This window comes from Macrobrachium nipponense, chromosome 36 (genome assembly GCF_015104395.2).
Source record: "Macrobrachium nipponense isolate FS-2020 chromosome 36, ASM1510439v2, whole genome shotgun sequence".
NCBI classification, from domain to species: Eukaryota; Metazoa; Arthropoda; class Malacostraca; order Decapoda; family Palaemonidae; genus Macrobrachium; species Macrobrachium nipponense.
Genome location: NC_087220.1, coordinates 42,848,794 through 42,865,226, shown reverse-complemented (window position 1 = coordinate 42,865,226; position 16,433 = coordinate 42,848,794). Strand labels below are relative to the sequence as shown.

At 49.3% G+C, this 16,433-nt stretch overlaps 1 protein-coding gene across 2 annotated transcripts in view; it reads right to left on the bottom strand.

The window, feature by feature from the left end:
• LOC135203580 (transcription elongation factor B polypeptide 3-like) overlaps nucleotides 1-16,433 on the bottom strand; it is a 182,249-nt gene that overhangs the window by 57,548 nt on the left and 108,268 nt on the right. The window lies entirely within an intron of this gene.

Below are 16,433 nucleotides of genomic sequence, written 5' to 3'. Positions count from 1 at the left end.
GAGCCAGTTTCTTAGAGTTCCTAAGAAATAGAAGAAAATCTGCTATTTCTGTTAGAGGTCGCAGAAGTAGAGACTTTAGCACTTCTACACCACTCTCTGAAGATTCTCCACTTCCCTTGATAGAGTTTGTTAGAAGACTCTCTCCTACAACGAGCGATAGCTTCTGCAGCTCTTCTTGAAAATCCTTTCGCTCTGACAAGATTCCGGACAGTCTGAACCCTGTCAGAGCTAGAGCGGACAAGTTTTGGTGGAACCTCTTGAAGTGCGGTTGTTTGAGAAGCCACTTCTCTGGAGGAAGAAGTCTGGGGAAGTCTACTTACAACTGGAGAAGGTCCGGGAACCACTCTTTCCTGGGCCAAAAGGGAGCGATTAACGTTAGTGTTACATTGCTGTGCGACATGAACTTGTTCAGCACCTCTCTTATTAGACCGAACGGAGGGAATGCATAAGCTTCCAGACCCGACCAATCCAACAGCATTGCGTCCACCGACCAAGCTAGAGGATCTGGGACTGGAGAACAAAAGAGAGGAAGACGGTTGTTCCTTGATGTAGCGAATAGGTCTATTGACGGTCGTTCCCCAAAAAGGCCCAAAGTTTCTGACAAATCTTGTGTCCAAAGTCCACTCCAGAGGTAACACTTGCTGTTGACGACTTAACTCGTCCGCCAGAACGTTCATCTTTCCCGGAACAAATCTCGGGACTAGCTGAACCTTCGCTTCGTTTGACCACAGGAGGAGATCCTTGGCTACTTCGTACAGAGAGAAAGACTGAGTCCCCCCCTGTTTCCGCACGTACGAGAGAGCCGTGGAGTTGTCGGAATGCACTGCCACTACTCGACCTTCTACTAAACTCCGAAACTGTCTGAGCCCCAAGAAAATTGCTAACAGTTCCTTTACATTTATGTGGAACTTCTTCTCCTTCTCCGACCAAGCTCCTGAAGTCCGTTGATTTCCCAGTAGGGCTCCCCAACCTGTGTCCGATGCGTCGGAAAAGAACTGTAGGTTCGGGAGGATGGGTCGTAAATCTAACCCTTCTTCCAACCTTGCTCGAGAGAGCCACCACCTTAGGTCCTCTTTTATTTGATCTGTGACAGGAAAGGTAATCGAGTCTGGTTGTGTCTTCCTGCACCAAGAGGCTCTCAGGAAAAACTGCAGAGGTCTCATGTGCAGTCTTCCCAACGTCACAAATTTCTCCACTGACGTCAATTTGCCCAGGAGCCTCATCCACTGATTGGCAGAACTTACCTTTTTGTCCAAGAACTCCTGAACTGTCTCCAGACAGCCTTGAACCCTCTTCGGGGACAGAAAAGCCCGAAAAACTTGAGCATTCAGAATCATCCCCAAATAAAGGATGCTCTGAGATGGAACCAACTGGGACTTCTGTTTGTTGACCAGAATTCCTAACTTTCTGGCAAGATCCAGAGTTGTTCCAAGGTCCTTCATGCACCGACTCTCTGATTCCGACCGGAGAAGCCAATCGTCCAGATAGAGGGAGATTCTTACTCCTAATATGTGCAGCCAGCTTCCTATCGGGGATAGAACCCTGGTGAAAACTTGAGGAGCGGTCGCTAGTCCGAAGCAAAGCGCCCGAAACTGAAACACCTTGCCTTCGAACATGAACCTCAGGTACTTCCGAGATTCGCGATGTATCGGAATGTGAAAATAAGCGTCTTGCATGTCCAGAGAGACCATCCAATCCCCCTGTCTGATGGACTCCAGAACCGACCAGGTGGTCTCCATATGAAATTTTGTTTTCTGGACATGCAAGTTCAGGGCGCTCACATCCAAAACCGGCCTCCAGCCCCCTGATGACTTGGGAACTACAAAAAGGCGATTGTAAAAGCCTGGAGGAAAATCCCCTTCTATCTGTTCTATCGCTTCTTTGAGAACAAGCGCTTCCACTTCTGCGGCTAGCGCCAGAAATTTGTCTGAGCCCGGCGGAGAGTATGCCTGGAATGGAATTGGCACAGGTGAGAGCGAGGGAGGTGAAACGAGAGGAATACGATAGCTGAACTTGAGTACTTGCACTACCCAGGCTTCTGCTCCTCTGTTTTCCCATTCCTCCCAAAACATAGCCAGCCTGGCTCCCACTGGTGCATGAAGAACCGAGCTTTCATTTGGAAGGTTTGTTAACCTTGGCCGAGGCCTTAGACTGAGGTCGCAAATTCGACTTCGGCCGAAAGAAGCGCTTGGGTTTTCTCCCTCGAAAAGGCACTTGGGCCAGAGGAGAAACCGAAGGAACAGTCTCCACAGGAGCTTTAGGTCTCTTAGTAGACTGTGCCAGTAAATCCGAAGTAGATTTCTTATCTAGCGCAGACGAAATTGACAACACTACATCGTCTGGAAAGAGGTTATCTTTCACAAACGGAGCAAACAAGAGAGCAGACTTCTGTTGGGAAGTAACCCTTTTAGAAGCAAAGGAGCACCAAAGTTGCCTTTTCGTAAGGATACCAAAGGCGATGAGCGAAGCTAACTCATCACATCCATCCCTAATGGATGTCCGCACAGGACAGAACACCAATCGAATCCTCCGCTAACTCCTGAGAAAGAGAAGGACAATCTTCGATCTTGGCCGCTAAAGCGCCAATAGTCCAATCAAGGAAGCTAAAGACTTCCAAAAGTTTAAATTGATTCTTTACAACGTGGTCCAACTCAGGCGCTGTAAAGAAAACTTTCGCTGCGGCGAAAGCAGATCTTCTAGAGGAGTCGATTAAACTGGAGAAGTCTCCCTGGGAGGAGGCAGAAACTCCCAGAGAAGGAGCTTCCCCAGTTACATAAAACCTATACCTCTTACGAAGCAACTTAGAGGGAGGGTAAGCAAAAAGAGCCTTCCCTAAGTCTCTTTTCATAGACATCCATTTTTTCAGTCTCTTTCAACGAATGTCTAACCGCTTTAGATAGAACAAGTTTTGGGAGGAGAGGGTCTGAAGTTTTCCTCCTCATCAAAAAAGTCGAAGTTGGGGAGCGCGGAGCCGCTTTCTCAAAATAATCTGGATAAGATACCAGAAGAAATCTAAGGAGACGTGAATAACACGAGAGGTGATGAGAATCCTCCTCCTCTACTTCTTCTTCATTCTCCGATACCGCCGAAGAAGTAGACGGAACTACAACCGGATCTGAAGGTTTCGAACCACCCTTGGACTCATTCATCCAGTTGGTTAACATCTCTAAATGCTTGCGCAAAGGCGCCAGAGACGAATCAAAAACAGTTAACGTAGGCTTGGAAGAGCCTGAATGTTCAGCAGGAGGCGGAAAAACTACTTGCGCCTCGCTCTGAGCCGCCGAAATTCGAGGCGAAACAGGCGCATCAGGCGTAACAGACGAAAAAGCGCCTAAAGAAACACCCTTAGAACTGCTAGCTACAGCGCTAAAACCACAATCTCTACTAGTAGATGGAGCCGAAAAAGGCACAGATTGAGGCGACGAACGAGCCGCTAACGGCCGCGGCGCAACCCTACTCTCAGGCTCCTTATACCGCTTGACTGGAGGAGGCGAAGAATCGGCGCCTGAACGCCTCTTTAAGGGACGCGAAACGGGCGAATCTCGCCAAGAGCGCCGCGCGACCGGAGACGAATCGCTTGAATCATTCGAAATGCGTCTGACCGCAACACCTTTCCAACGCTTAACCGAGCCCTGTTGAGGCGCAACAGGCTCAACAAGAGAGGCGCCTGTCTGTGGGCAAATCCCGATCGACTCCCTTGGACTTCCGGTATGTCTTCTCCCCGGTGCGGGGGAGCTGGACAGTGACCTTTGTCTAGGAGACGTGTCAGGACAGACAGACGCACCCTCAACTACACTCTTACCTGAATCCGCTTTCTCCAAAAACGTCTTAACTGAATTACCAAGTTGCAAAACCGTATTCGCTAGTACCGAAAATTTCTGATCTAACCTCGATTCCAGACTGGCAATGGTGTCGGAAGAAACTACACGGGAAGCCGGAGAAGTGGGATTAGTAGGAGGAATAGGAGGTGTAGTTAAAGGAGACATAACAATTTGAGGAGAAACAGAAGGAACAGAAGCATCGCAAGACGAAGCAGAGCTAAGTCTACTTTCCCTAAGCGCTGCTTTTCTAATTCTGTCTTTAGCTAATTTCTCCGAGTATGAACTAAAAAACTTCCATTGAGAATCAGTCCAATCACTACACTCGTTACATGTTCGATCTGCTGAACAAACCTGTCCCCTACACTTAACACATTTAGTGTGAGAATCATATTCTAACTTGGATAATCTAGTTTTACATCCTGAGATGCAAAACCTAACTCCCGACGGACTAGAATCCGACATGGCAACGCCTAAATAAAAAGCAGAATAACAACAACGCCAAAAAAGAGTACTTCACCAATTCCGAAGATCAATTCCACAAGAAAAAAGCGAAGCAAAGTCATCCAACCGCACCGACCACCGATGTTCACCGGATGCCGGCAGGAAAAGAATTGAATTCACCTGGGCAGTTGTACCTGGTTCTCCCGCGAGTGGAGGGAGATGACGTCATCACCACCAGTGTTGGCGACGCCGACGCGCTAAATTTGAATTTAGTATCCTGCCGCTCGTGGAAATCACGGCTCTATAATTGTTCGGTAAGACACTACAATAAAAATAAGGATACCCCTCTTGCATCCAAGGGCACCACCCTCCGAAATGAGAGGAGATCCCTCAAATACCAACACCACACATCCACTTTTATATTTTCATCCGATAGCTAGCAAAAGGGCAAAGGAGAAGAGGAATTACCAGAAGGAACAAAAGACAAACTTCCGAAGTTTCCCTCTGTAATTTCCAAAGTGCAAGCGCAAATTTCGGATGAATACACGTTTCTTCCTAACGTCAAAGGGCGAAAATATGTAATAAGGGTGTGCCAACACCTTGCTGCCGACCCTTAACACAAAGCAGAAAGGCAGCCAGCAAGGCTATCCAAAAAGTGGGTTTGCATATTAATTATTAAAGCAAATTAATAATCAATATCAAACATAACATAAACCTATTCATTCAAAATAAATTAAAGAGCCCACTGGGAATATTGCAATTAATGGCCAGTCAGCAAGGGCTCACAAACACACATCTTCATCAGAAGATGGCCGAAAGCAAAGTGGAGCGTTTAGATCTGGGCAGGCGGGCTACTGGCCTACCAAACAGTAGCTACTGCCTACCCACCTTGTTCAAGAATTTAACGGCCGTATTCCAGCCAATGCTAAAAGAAATTCTTTATGTAATGGACCAAGGGTTTGTATATCGTGAAAGAACAACTAAAGATTTCATAACAGGCTCAAGATCATGGTCTGTTTTATTCTAACATGATTATGCATAAAAAATACTTATTACCTATTGCATTACTCTCTGTAACCTCAATCATTCCATACAAATACCACCTACTGGTAATTTTTCTGGGAAATAAAATGCTTTCCCATTTGCAAGGCATCTTTACACAGCTTGGGCTCAGAGAGCATTAAAACAATAGCACATCCTTGAAATAACAATTTGTCAAAAATTGTATTTTCCTAACTATACAAACCTGAGGTCCTTTAACAATAGGAATGTAACTTGCGGCAGCTGGAACTGGTTGTAAGCTTCGAACAAGGGAGTTCGGTAGTTAACTGCGTGTCCGACAGTCGGCACACCTTGTGACTGGGAGGTAAAGATTCACTTTGCTTTAGGCCCAGGAAAACACAGAGTGAGGGGTGGCATGAGGTGGGACTATGTGTAAAGGACCTCAGGTTTGTAGTTAGGAAAAATACAATTTTCGACAAATTGTTATTTGTTCCGATACGCAATACAAACCATCAGTCCTTTAACAATAGGAAGACTCACTTCTTGGTGGGTGGAACCCAAGTCAATGAACAGACTGGTGTTCGTCCAACCTGGTTCCCTCCCTGGTCGTAAGAGCAGAGGGAGGGATCCTAGCCTTTGCCCAATGATCGGGATATGTACCGCAGGATCAATGGTCAGACCTCTGGACCCAAGTAATAAGAGGGAGGCAAACGTACCTCTTTAAAACTAGCAAGCAAGAACTTGTTCCTATTGCAAGAGGCAATATGAAGTCATGGGTTTGTCTCTTGTTGGCTTCCACTTACCCCCCTTTGTTGGGGAAAGTGGTGGATAATTGCTCCTATCCCTAATGAAAGGGGTAGGATGGAGCTCGGTCGAGTAGCTTACCTGCATCAGTCTCCTGTTCCAGCATAGTGACGACCGCGTCCCTCTGCCCGCAGGTAGAGGGGGAGAAAAAGATGGGGAAGAGAAGCCAGTCACACTCTCATTCACTCATCCATTCATGCAGTCACACAAGGATGCGCTGCTTGTCTGTCCACTCGGGTGCTAGGTAAGCTACACAACTTGTTGAGCAGCCACCACAGGTCCCAAGGAAAAAGTGTCCGAGGACCTGTGGGCTATATCCCGAAGGTAGAAGGAGGTGAAGGTGGTCTGGTTGGTCCAGACCCCCACCTTCAGGACCTGTGCCTCGGAGAAGTTCTTGCAGAATGCAAGGGAAGGACCATCTCTGTTGCTGCTCGGCGAGAAAAGCCTCTCGCTCGCAAGAGATGGTGGATAACAGCCAGCCGTGAAGATGAAGGGACTGGACTGACTCGTGGTACCGTTCCACGTGTGGCTGGATGAGAAAGTTGTGCCAAGGGGGAAGCTCTCATGGTGCTCCTGCAAGAAGAGCCAGCAGGTCCAGATACCAAAAGGCCTGAGACCATTTGGGAGCCACCAGGATCATCCGGAGATTCGGGGTGACCAGCACTCGGCTGATCACCTTGCGAATCAGACAGAACGGGAGAAAAGAGGAAAGGAAAAGGTTGTTCCACGGGTGTTGAAGAGCGTTCTCTGCAGCTGCCCATGGGTCCGGCACAGCCGAGTAGAAAACCTGAAGTTTCCTGTTGTGCCGGGTGGCGAACAGATCTACGACTGGACGCCCCCACAGGTTGAAGAGCCTTTCTGCCACGTCTGGGTGTAGGCACCATACGTCCTTGGATGTTCCAGGTACGTAGGTCTGAAGGTGGACTGGGTCGGAGGTGAGGGGTGGCCGAGACTCGAAGTGTAGTAGATACCCCTCCCGAAGGACGTCTACTATCCAGGTCTCCGCTCCAAAGCGCTGCCATGTTGCATAATGGCTCCTACTATCCAGGTCTCCGCTCCAAAGTGCTGCCATGTTGCGTGAGGGGGAACGCCATCCCTAGCGTTTCCCACCTCTCTTCAGCTTTTTCTTCCCAGCTCCCCCTCGTGAGAAGGAGGGCTGGGAGGAGGGCTGGTTACGGTCGCTCCTAGAAGAAGTCGAAGGCAGAGTATTTCCCTTGGGCTTGGCCGCAGTAGCTCGAGGCTGCCCAGATGCCTTCGAGACTGCCTGGTGTACTAGACAGTCACTGTCATCAGTGCGCTGTCGCTCCACCGCACCGTCCACCATCTCTCCAGGGAAGAGAGAGGAGGAACTCCGCACCGGTCCGTTGCGAAGACCCAGAGCTGCCTCATGCCCAGCCGACCTGGTCACTCGGGTGAGGACTGCGTTCCTACGCCGAAGAACCAGGTTGGCCCACAGGTTTGCCGTCTGGTGGACTAGGTAGGAGATGACTCTACCTCCAGACTGGCAGTCTCTCCCAAAAGCCAGGTCCCCTTCAAGAGTGATATTTCCCGAAGTGGCCGCGACCTTAGACACCGTGAGAGACCACAGGTCTAACCAGGAGACTGCTTGGAATGCCGCCATGGCGGTTGATTCCAAGGCAAGTGCCTCTTGCTGCGAGAACCGTAAGTTCTCTGACAGGAGCTGCTGCAGAGACACCCCCGGAGTTAGCCTAGCTAGCTCCGGGTAAACCTGATTGGGCGGCAAAGGGTCCTCCGTTGGCACGTAGAATCTCCTCTGTCACAGAGGACCCTCCTGTCTGGAGACGAGAGTCCACCTGGCCCAGCACCGAGTCAGCCAGAGCCGATCGCGGCAGATCCACCGTCGTCTTGGGTTCCTTCTTAGGACCCCAGAACGACTCGAGCCTGGAGGTAGGCTCAGAAGGTGGGAGCGGCGATCCTTCCCCGAGGTCATTGTGCTGACGAATCAGCGCAAATAACCTCTGGATCTCAGGAGTGACCGCATCTTGTGGAGTAGGACCGTCAAGTCCCTCCAACAAGAGAGCCTCCCGAGACCCTCCTCCTTCCAAAGGAGGAACTGGAACAGACCCCTCCCGGTCTCCTCCCGCCAATTGCGCGTATGACCTGGTCGGTCCTAAGACCGTGCCAGGCTCGTAGGGCATCATGTCCTCACGGTCACTCCAGATTACCTCGCTCTTCCCGGCGTAGCCGGAGGAAGTTGAAGGGATCGGAGAGGAAGACCTGACGCTCCCCCATCGCTCACCGGCAGAACCATGTGCTTGGGGGGCTACAGGCGATCGCCAACACATGGTGGCGATCGAGCTGCAGGCCTGGTCGTGTGGCTCTCCGGGAGAGAGTGGCTGGACCGAGAACAACGGCTCCGGTCCCGAGCGTCAGAGGAGCTGCCACTGGTCCCCCTACCCGCCCGGTCCTGGTGGCAGTGGCAGTCAGGGGACCGGCAGAGTCCGCTGTCGCGGTGGGAGCGGGACCTGTCCTCACGGCGCGTCGAGCCGCTGCGGTTCCGGCGACCGAGGGAACTTCTTCCTTGTCTCAAACCGTGGCCGGTCTGGGACCGTCGCGTCCACCCTGGGAACCCACGTATCGCTACGAGAGCGATCGCTTGCTTGGCGGGAGTCACCTGAGCGTCTCTCACCTATCTTCCGCTCCGTGCCTTGGTCCTGGCACCAAGCGAACTCGGAAGCCTGGACTTTGGCTGCATGGTCACCCGCGGGCGACCGCACACTCAGTACCTCTCGCAAACGAGAGGCCGAGACGTTACCTGATGCAGCGGCAGAGCCCCTAGCACCAGGTGAGGAGGTACCGGTGTTAGCCAGTACCCCTCTGGTCCCCGACTTCTTCCTTGCGGAAGGAGAGACAGGCCCCGGGAGGACCAGGGGAAGAACCCTCCGTCACACCGGATCGAGACGGGCCCTTAGAAGTTCCCAAAGGAGACTTCTTAGGGGGGGAAGGAAACAGCCTTCTTCTCCCTCAGCTGTGAAGCCTTGGAAGCCGAAGGGGAAGAGGCGGCAGCAGACGACGACGACGACACCTTCTTCCTCTTCGTCAACTTCCTTAGGACAGTCGTCAGATTCTCCATCCAGGACAGAGCTGGGGCAATTGCCGAAGCAACACGGCCCGGCAGGAGGCGGGGCAGCGGCCAGCAACATCCTGGGTACTGGTGGAAGGTCCAGGGGCGAGCTCTTTGGGCACCGGAAGTCGGGGGCTGGGGCGAGAGCGGCGAACCCAGATGGCGGTGTTATGACCCTCCTCAGAACGCTAGGAAACGGCGCCTGCACTGCAGCTGAAGGGGTCACCGTAGCAGTATGCTGCGTATAAACCAGGTGAGGAGGGGCGGCATACCCTGGGGTCAACACGGTGGTGGTGGTGGTGGTTACCGGACCGTGCGTGACCGGAGCAGAGCCACTCGCCAGGTGATGCAACAGCCCCCGAACACTCGGTGTCCCCTGGAGACCCAACGAGCACCACACCTGGCCGAGGTCGTCACCCGCGGCAGTTGCACCTGAGGAGGCAAAAGTCGGGTTAGTAGGAGGGGTTCCCCCTCACCAGGAGAGAGAGAGAGAGAGAGAGAGAGAGAGAGAGAGAAAAACAAGTCCCACACCGTGCGAATGGAAGACCCCAAGTACAATTGGATGTCAGGGCACCTCGCGCCCCTCCTCCACGCTCGACGGATCGGGCGAAGAGAAGGAGCGAGAAACCAAACCCCTTCCCCCCCACCCGAAGGGGAAGGAGCCATCACGGGAGCCGAGATGGAGGGAGGAAAAAAGACAACATGTCCGTGACCAGGGGAGTAGCCGGAGAACTTTCCGATGACTCCCTGGCAGGCTTACGTCGCTTCCTCCTCCCCTCAAAGCGTGCCCACTGCTCCTCCGACCACAAAATGATATTGTTATGATACAATAAAGCTTGTTCATACTTACCTGGCAGATATATATATAGCTGTATTTTCTGAAGTCCGACAGAATTTAAAAAACTTCCGACACACGCAGTGGTCAGCCAGGTGGTTAGTACCCATTCCCGCCGCTGGGAGGCAGGTATCAGGAACCATTCCCATTTTCTATTCATAATTTTTATTTCCACTGTCCCCTGAGGGGAGGTGGGTGGGTACTTGATTATATATATCTGCCAGGTAAGTATGAACAAACTTTATTGTATCATAACAATATCATTTTGTTCATGAAACTTACCTGTCAGATATATATATAGCTGAATCCCACCGTTGGAGGTGGGAAGGGACAGAATAGAAGGATTTTGGGAAACAAATGCATACAGATGATTTACATCTTGGTTCCACCTGTTAGCATAGCTGACTTCGTGATTACTGTCACCCAAGTCTGCTTCTGCTTTACTAGAGTTGCCAGCGAGGTAGAGACCTATAAAGCTGGTCCACTCCAGATGATCTGTCAACGGGGGCGTGACCACAATGTGACTAGACCATATTGACCATACCATGAGGGCTAAGAAGTAAAATAAATATATATATATAAATATATATATCACCACCTGACCAACCTAGCCAAAGTTAAGGTGTGTTAACTAAGGCTTAAGAGTTAAGAAGTCGCCGTTGTCGGCGACTCAACAACTAAATTAAGAGCTCTTCCTAACCATTTTCTACAGGATAGGATGAGTGGTACTTCTTGCCCCCAAGATTGTGTCTGCAGACACGTATGGCCCTAGCGAGCAGCAGATCTCATATGCCATCTTCACATCTCGCTGGGAGTGTGAAGTGAACACAGAGTTGCTTCGCTAAAACATGGTACTCAGGATGTTGCTGAGTGCCATGCTCTGTTGAAATGCTTCCGAGGCCGCGCCCTCACATGGTGAGCATTCAGTATAAAAAGATTTCAAATCTTTGTGCAAACACAATGAAAGGAGCATTTTTGAAAGAACTCCTTAACACTAAAGCCAGGGTGTTCTTCGATATGGGCAAGTCTGGTCTTTTTCGGAACACTGCAGATTGCCCGAATGACTTCGACTTTCTTGAGTTTTATGTAGATAAAACTTGAGAGACCCGACAGGGCACAGGACTCTCTCTGGCTCCTGCCCACTAACTTGTGCCATCCTTGCTTCCAAACTCCTGGCCGAAGGACAAAACGGGTTTCCATTCTTAGGCCACAACGAAAGGCTTAGAGAGCACACCGCCTTGTGTTCTCTAAAGCCAAAACTTGTGACGATGGCTTAAAATCTCACTAACCCTCTTTGTTGTATCTAGGGTGGTTAGAAGAAGGCCTTCCTGATCACATGCAAGAAGTTAACAGGTAGGAGAAGTTCGAATGCTTTGACATCAAGAACTTCAAACTACGTCTAAGTTCCATATTGAAAGCTTCGATCTGGACATGCACATTCAGTCCGTCTGTACTAAAGTCAGGTGACCGACCAGTTGACCAGTCAGACGAATCAAGGACAGCAAGGCTGTACCCTGAAGACCATAAGGCACTATTCTTCGCTGAAGGATGAGTGTCTGGACTGCCTGGGCGATTCAATCTAAGCAAACCTTGGGGAATTTTCAACGCAACCCAACGTCGTCAGCGAATCAACTCCTGACTCGAGCTTCTGGTGCCAGGAGAAAGGAGCGAGGAGCAAAAAGGCGATTCAGTCCGAAGGAAGAATGCCTGACAGTCCAACCTGGTCTCATGTTACACGATCATCGGGGGTGTATAAACGCAACCGACTTCGTCAACAAGAAACTCAGGGCTACTATATGTCGCCTGATCTCGCACGAGTGTCTGACTCCGAGAAAACAGGTGAGACAAAAAGTAGATGGTGAGCGAGTTTCGAGATTCCACAGAACTCAAAGATCGTGAAGGGCTTTGTTGTTTGACAGACGCAAATCTCTGAGCCCAAAGGCCGTCAACAACATATTTGCGTATTCTTTAATAGTTGTGACTGCCAGCTTATCCCATTCTTCAGACGGAAATGGAAGACGGTAATCTTATTCCTGTCAACATCTCGATAGTCTGAACGTAGTCAGACTCAGAGCGGAGAGGTTATAGGTACCTTTCGAGTTAGAGTAGACCGACTCTCTCGGAAAAGGTCCTTGGAAAGTGAACTAGGAAGGATGTGACCTCTGTGAATCCAGGATCCTGAAGGCCAACATGGGGCGATCAGCGTCATTGTCGCTCCCTGTGACGTCATAAATCCTCTTATTACATTCCTAAGCGATTGAAAAAGGGGAAAAGAGGACTAAACCATCCATCCCCGTTTAATATCATAGGATGGCGTTTAATGGTACCGATCCCGGATCGAGAATAAGGGAGCAGAGAAGAAGAAGCCTCTTCGTCCTCAACATATCGAAGAGAAGAATGAAAGGGCGTCCCTAAAGTCTCCACAACTCTCAACTTACTTCTAAAGAAAGATTCCACTCGGAAGTCAAAAGTTGCTGCCGTCGATCGAGACGATTCGTACAGACTTTTGCAATCGTGTAACGAACCTCTAGAGGATCGTTACATTCTACGCCTGTTGTTATAATAGGCTCTTTCTCGTAAACTCGAGCAGGGACCGAGAGAAGATACTTCTTAAGATATGAGAGAGCTGTGGAATATCAGAGTTGATCTGGACCACTGTTTCCAAAAACTCGTTTCGAGGACTGGAGGGACGACCGAATTGCATTTACTTCTTTCAGATTAAGATCCAGGACATCTGAAACCCTATCCAGATGTCCGGCACTTTCTTTCTATCACCTCAGGTGATAGACGCACTGAGAGATGTTCAGAATCATTCCTAGATCTTGAATAATATTTCAAGTTTCCCGTTAGGAAAAAACTGTGGTCTGAATTGCAGTCTATTCGGGGAAACAAACTTCTTCAGGAAGGAAATGGTCCCCAGCAAGCTCATCCATTCCCTCCCCGAGTATGCTTACTTCCCTAATAAGGCTGCGCTTTGCCTAAGCAGGAGAGCATATAAAAGTACAATGTTGAGGTAGACTCGTAGTTCTATACCGTGCGGTAATGAGCACCGAAAGGATTAAGAGATAACTCTGTTGAACATAGTAAGGCAAAACGAATGCAAAGTTTATTCATTCACGTAAGAAATCCCCTCAATCTTAGGCTAAAGTCCGTGATTGTAGGACAGAGATACAGTTAGTCAGTCAATCCCGCAGGAGAGACGTAACCGCCAGCACAGAGATACGGTTAGTCAGTCAATCCCGCAGGAGAGAGAGACGTAACCTACCGTGCATGACAGCGCACGATCTGTTACTGGCTCGGTTGGACTGGACAGCAGCAGCCAGCAGCTTACGAACGTCGTCTCTTAACTTTATGTCTGGGTTGCCAGCTACCCTATTCTACGAAGAAATAGTTCCGTTATTTTTTGAGCAGAAAGAGAGACTCAAGCTGGTATATTTAAGCGAAACAGAAAACGCTAAATATATAAAAGCGTTTGTGTCATCAGAACACTACCATACAACGGTAAAAGATAAATCGGAAACTCCTGGAAGGCTGCAGGGAGTAACGGTTAAATGTCCTTAAAATAATAGACAACAGACCTCTCGGTTGCCATCCGAAGAGGTAACTACAGCAAGCGTATATGACTTGAACCAACCAGTAGTAAAATAACGCAAGGCAAAATATTTTATTATATGACAATAAAGTTTGTTCATACTTACCTGGCAGACATATATATAGCTGAATTTGGAAATACAGCTACATACATATCTGACAGGCAAGTTTCATGAACAAAACTTAGAGAATCGAAGCAGACAGCTCAAGCTTCTTATGTTATTGGACATAAGCGTTCATTGACGTAGTCTACAAGTCTATTTCTTGTACGAGTCTGCGAATGACGAATGAGAGCTCTTCCAAATCTTGTCAATAAGAGCTTATTCGCTTACGCAATATCAAGTTAATGAGATGTTTGTCAATGAGAACTAACCCATTTACGGGACAAAGAGATATTTTGTCAATGAGGGGATACCCACTTACTTGACAAAACGATAGTATATTGTCAATGGGGGAAAGTCACTGAATTGACAAAACGTAATCCAGGAAGTCGAGCATTTTATTTTCCGATTCCCGTCTCAAACGAGGAAGTGGCAAGAATCCTGTTAAGAGACAGGGCTTACGGCAGGTAGAACGACGATGTTCAATTCGGCAGCGTAGTCCCGACTAGAAACTAACAAAATCTATCATCTGAAAAACCCTTTCAGATGGGCTAAAAAGCTTGCAAAATTATCCTGGGAAGAGGAAAAAACTCTCCAACCAGCTTCCTCTCCCGTATCACAACTAATGCCTGCTAAAGCTTAAAATTTATTGGCAGTATGGCAAAGGAAGTCCTGTCTTGCGCTTTCCTGAAGAGCGTCCTTTTGATGAGTGCCTTTGCAAGAATCCTACTGAACGTCACCGAGAGTCCTGACGTGCAGGACGTCGAGCCTTTACATAACCCGTAACTGCCTTATCGCAAAGTCTTGACTGCGGTAGAGAAAACGAGATCTTCCCTTGAGCTTTCCTTAACTCCATCCACCTTTACGAAAAGCAATATAATATTGACAGAGACCTCTTGAATTCACGAAACCCGAGGTCTTGCTGGGTTTCGAAGACGAAGTTGTCTGTTCACTTTATGCTTCCTCCGAAGCACTGCTTACTTCACATTCTTGAGGCTCAAATCTTAAACAAGAGCTTGAAGAGTTCAACAGAAACGTTCAGCCAGGAGACAAACCTGGCGTGTGCTGGCGCGCGCTCGGCGTCCACTGGCGCGCGCCTGGCGTCCATCCGAGCGTCCCGTTCAAGCCGAGCGTCAAAAGAAGCGTGCAGAAAAGCGTCCCGCTCCTGACAGGCGTCAAAACAGCGAGAGAAACTGCCTTCTTTTCATATTTCTCGGTGGAAAGACGTACACGTGATCAGCGACGTTCGCCTTCTTACTTCTCACTGAAACGCATAACGAGAGAGAGAGGGGACGTGAAGCGTCCTCTTCTATAAAGCTTCTATTTAGGGGCGCGAGTCCTTCCGAGAGCTCCAACCCCTGCACGGGGAGGACGCCTCGGAGGACGAGAAGCAATCCTTCGAGATTCGTGCACGTGCATGATCTTCCGCAGCCTGGGAAGCGTCAACAGGTCCTACCGAAGGGACGCCAGATCGATGTGGGTTCCCCGTAACCCTCCTTCGGCTTTCGACATGCCCTCTCCCTGGTCCTGGGAGTCCGACAGAGGTCCAGGCCTAGAGGCGTTATGGGCGGATCTGACGTTCCCTCCTGACGAGAGAGAGGACGTGAAGCGTCCTCTTCTCTAAAGCTTCTTAGAGGGCGCGAGTCCTTCGGAGAGCTCCAACCCTTGCGCGGGGAGGACGCCTCGGAGGACGAGAAGCAATCCTTCAGGATTCGTGCACGTGCACGAACTTTGGCAGTCTGGGGATTTTCATCAGAAACTCGCCGAAGGCACGCCAGATCGGTGGGGGTTCCTCGTAACCCTCCTTTCTGGCTTTTCGACCCATTGCCCTCTCCCTGGGTGTCCTTGGGGATGTCGACACGAGGTCTAGACCTAGAGGCGTTGTAAGGCCGATCTGACGCACCCTCCACTACACAAGGGGCACTGTCACTGCACTTAGCCACTTCACTATTGCTCTCTAAAGCAAGCACTTTCGATTCTAAGTTACAAATCGAAAGAGTATAATAGAAAGGGCAATAACCTCTACAGACACTGTTTTAGGGCCCGAAGGCAACATTACAGGGTTAGGAGTAACAATAACAGAAGTAGCACTCTTCACAACAATGAAGGAGAGCGATCACCTCTCGCAGACATATTCATAACCCGTAGGCCATACTATAGGGTTAGGCAAAATAAAGTCTACAGGAAGGTTAGCAGGTTCACTACCCTGACTTTTGTTTACTGATTAATTGCGTACATACGAATCATACTTTTTCCTTACGGAATTAGACATGTTTACTGATTAATTGCGTACATACGAATCATACGTCTTCCTTACGGAATAGACAAAGTCTCACACTCCTTACATGACAAATCTCAACAAAGAAGCAAGACCCATACCCCTCGTGCATACCATGTGCGGATCTACCGAAGCTTTCGGTAGCCACACCCTATCTTTGCAGACAACCCCCTCTGAAACTACCCTAACTAGATTCAGATATCTTATGCAAAAATGAATCAAATTCAAATCAATTTAAGATAGCGTATGCCTAGCCACAAATCCAAGTAAATAAATCAAAAGACAATTAGGATACTTAGCGGCAATGAAGTTTCCAAAATCCTAAGACGGAGGTACTGAAAACAAGTGTTTTTCAGCACCGGCGACAGAAAAATTATGAATAGAAAATGGGAATGGTTCCTGATACCCGCCTCCCAGCGGCGGGAATGGGTACTAACCCACCTGGCCGACCACTGGCGTTGTGTCGGAAGTTTTT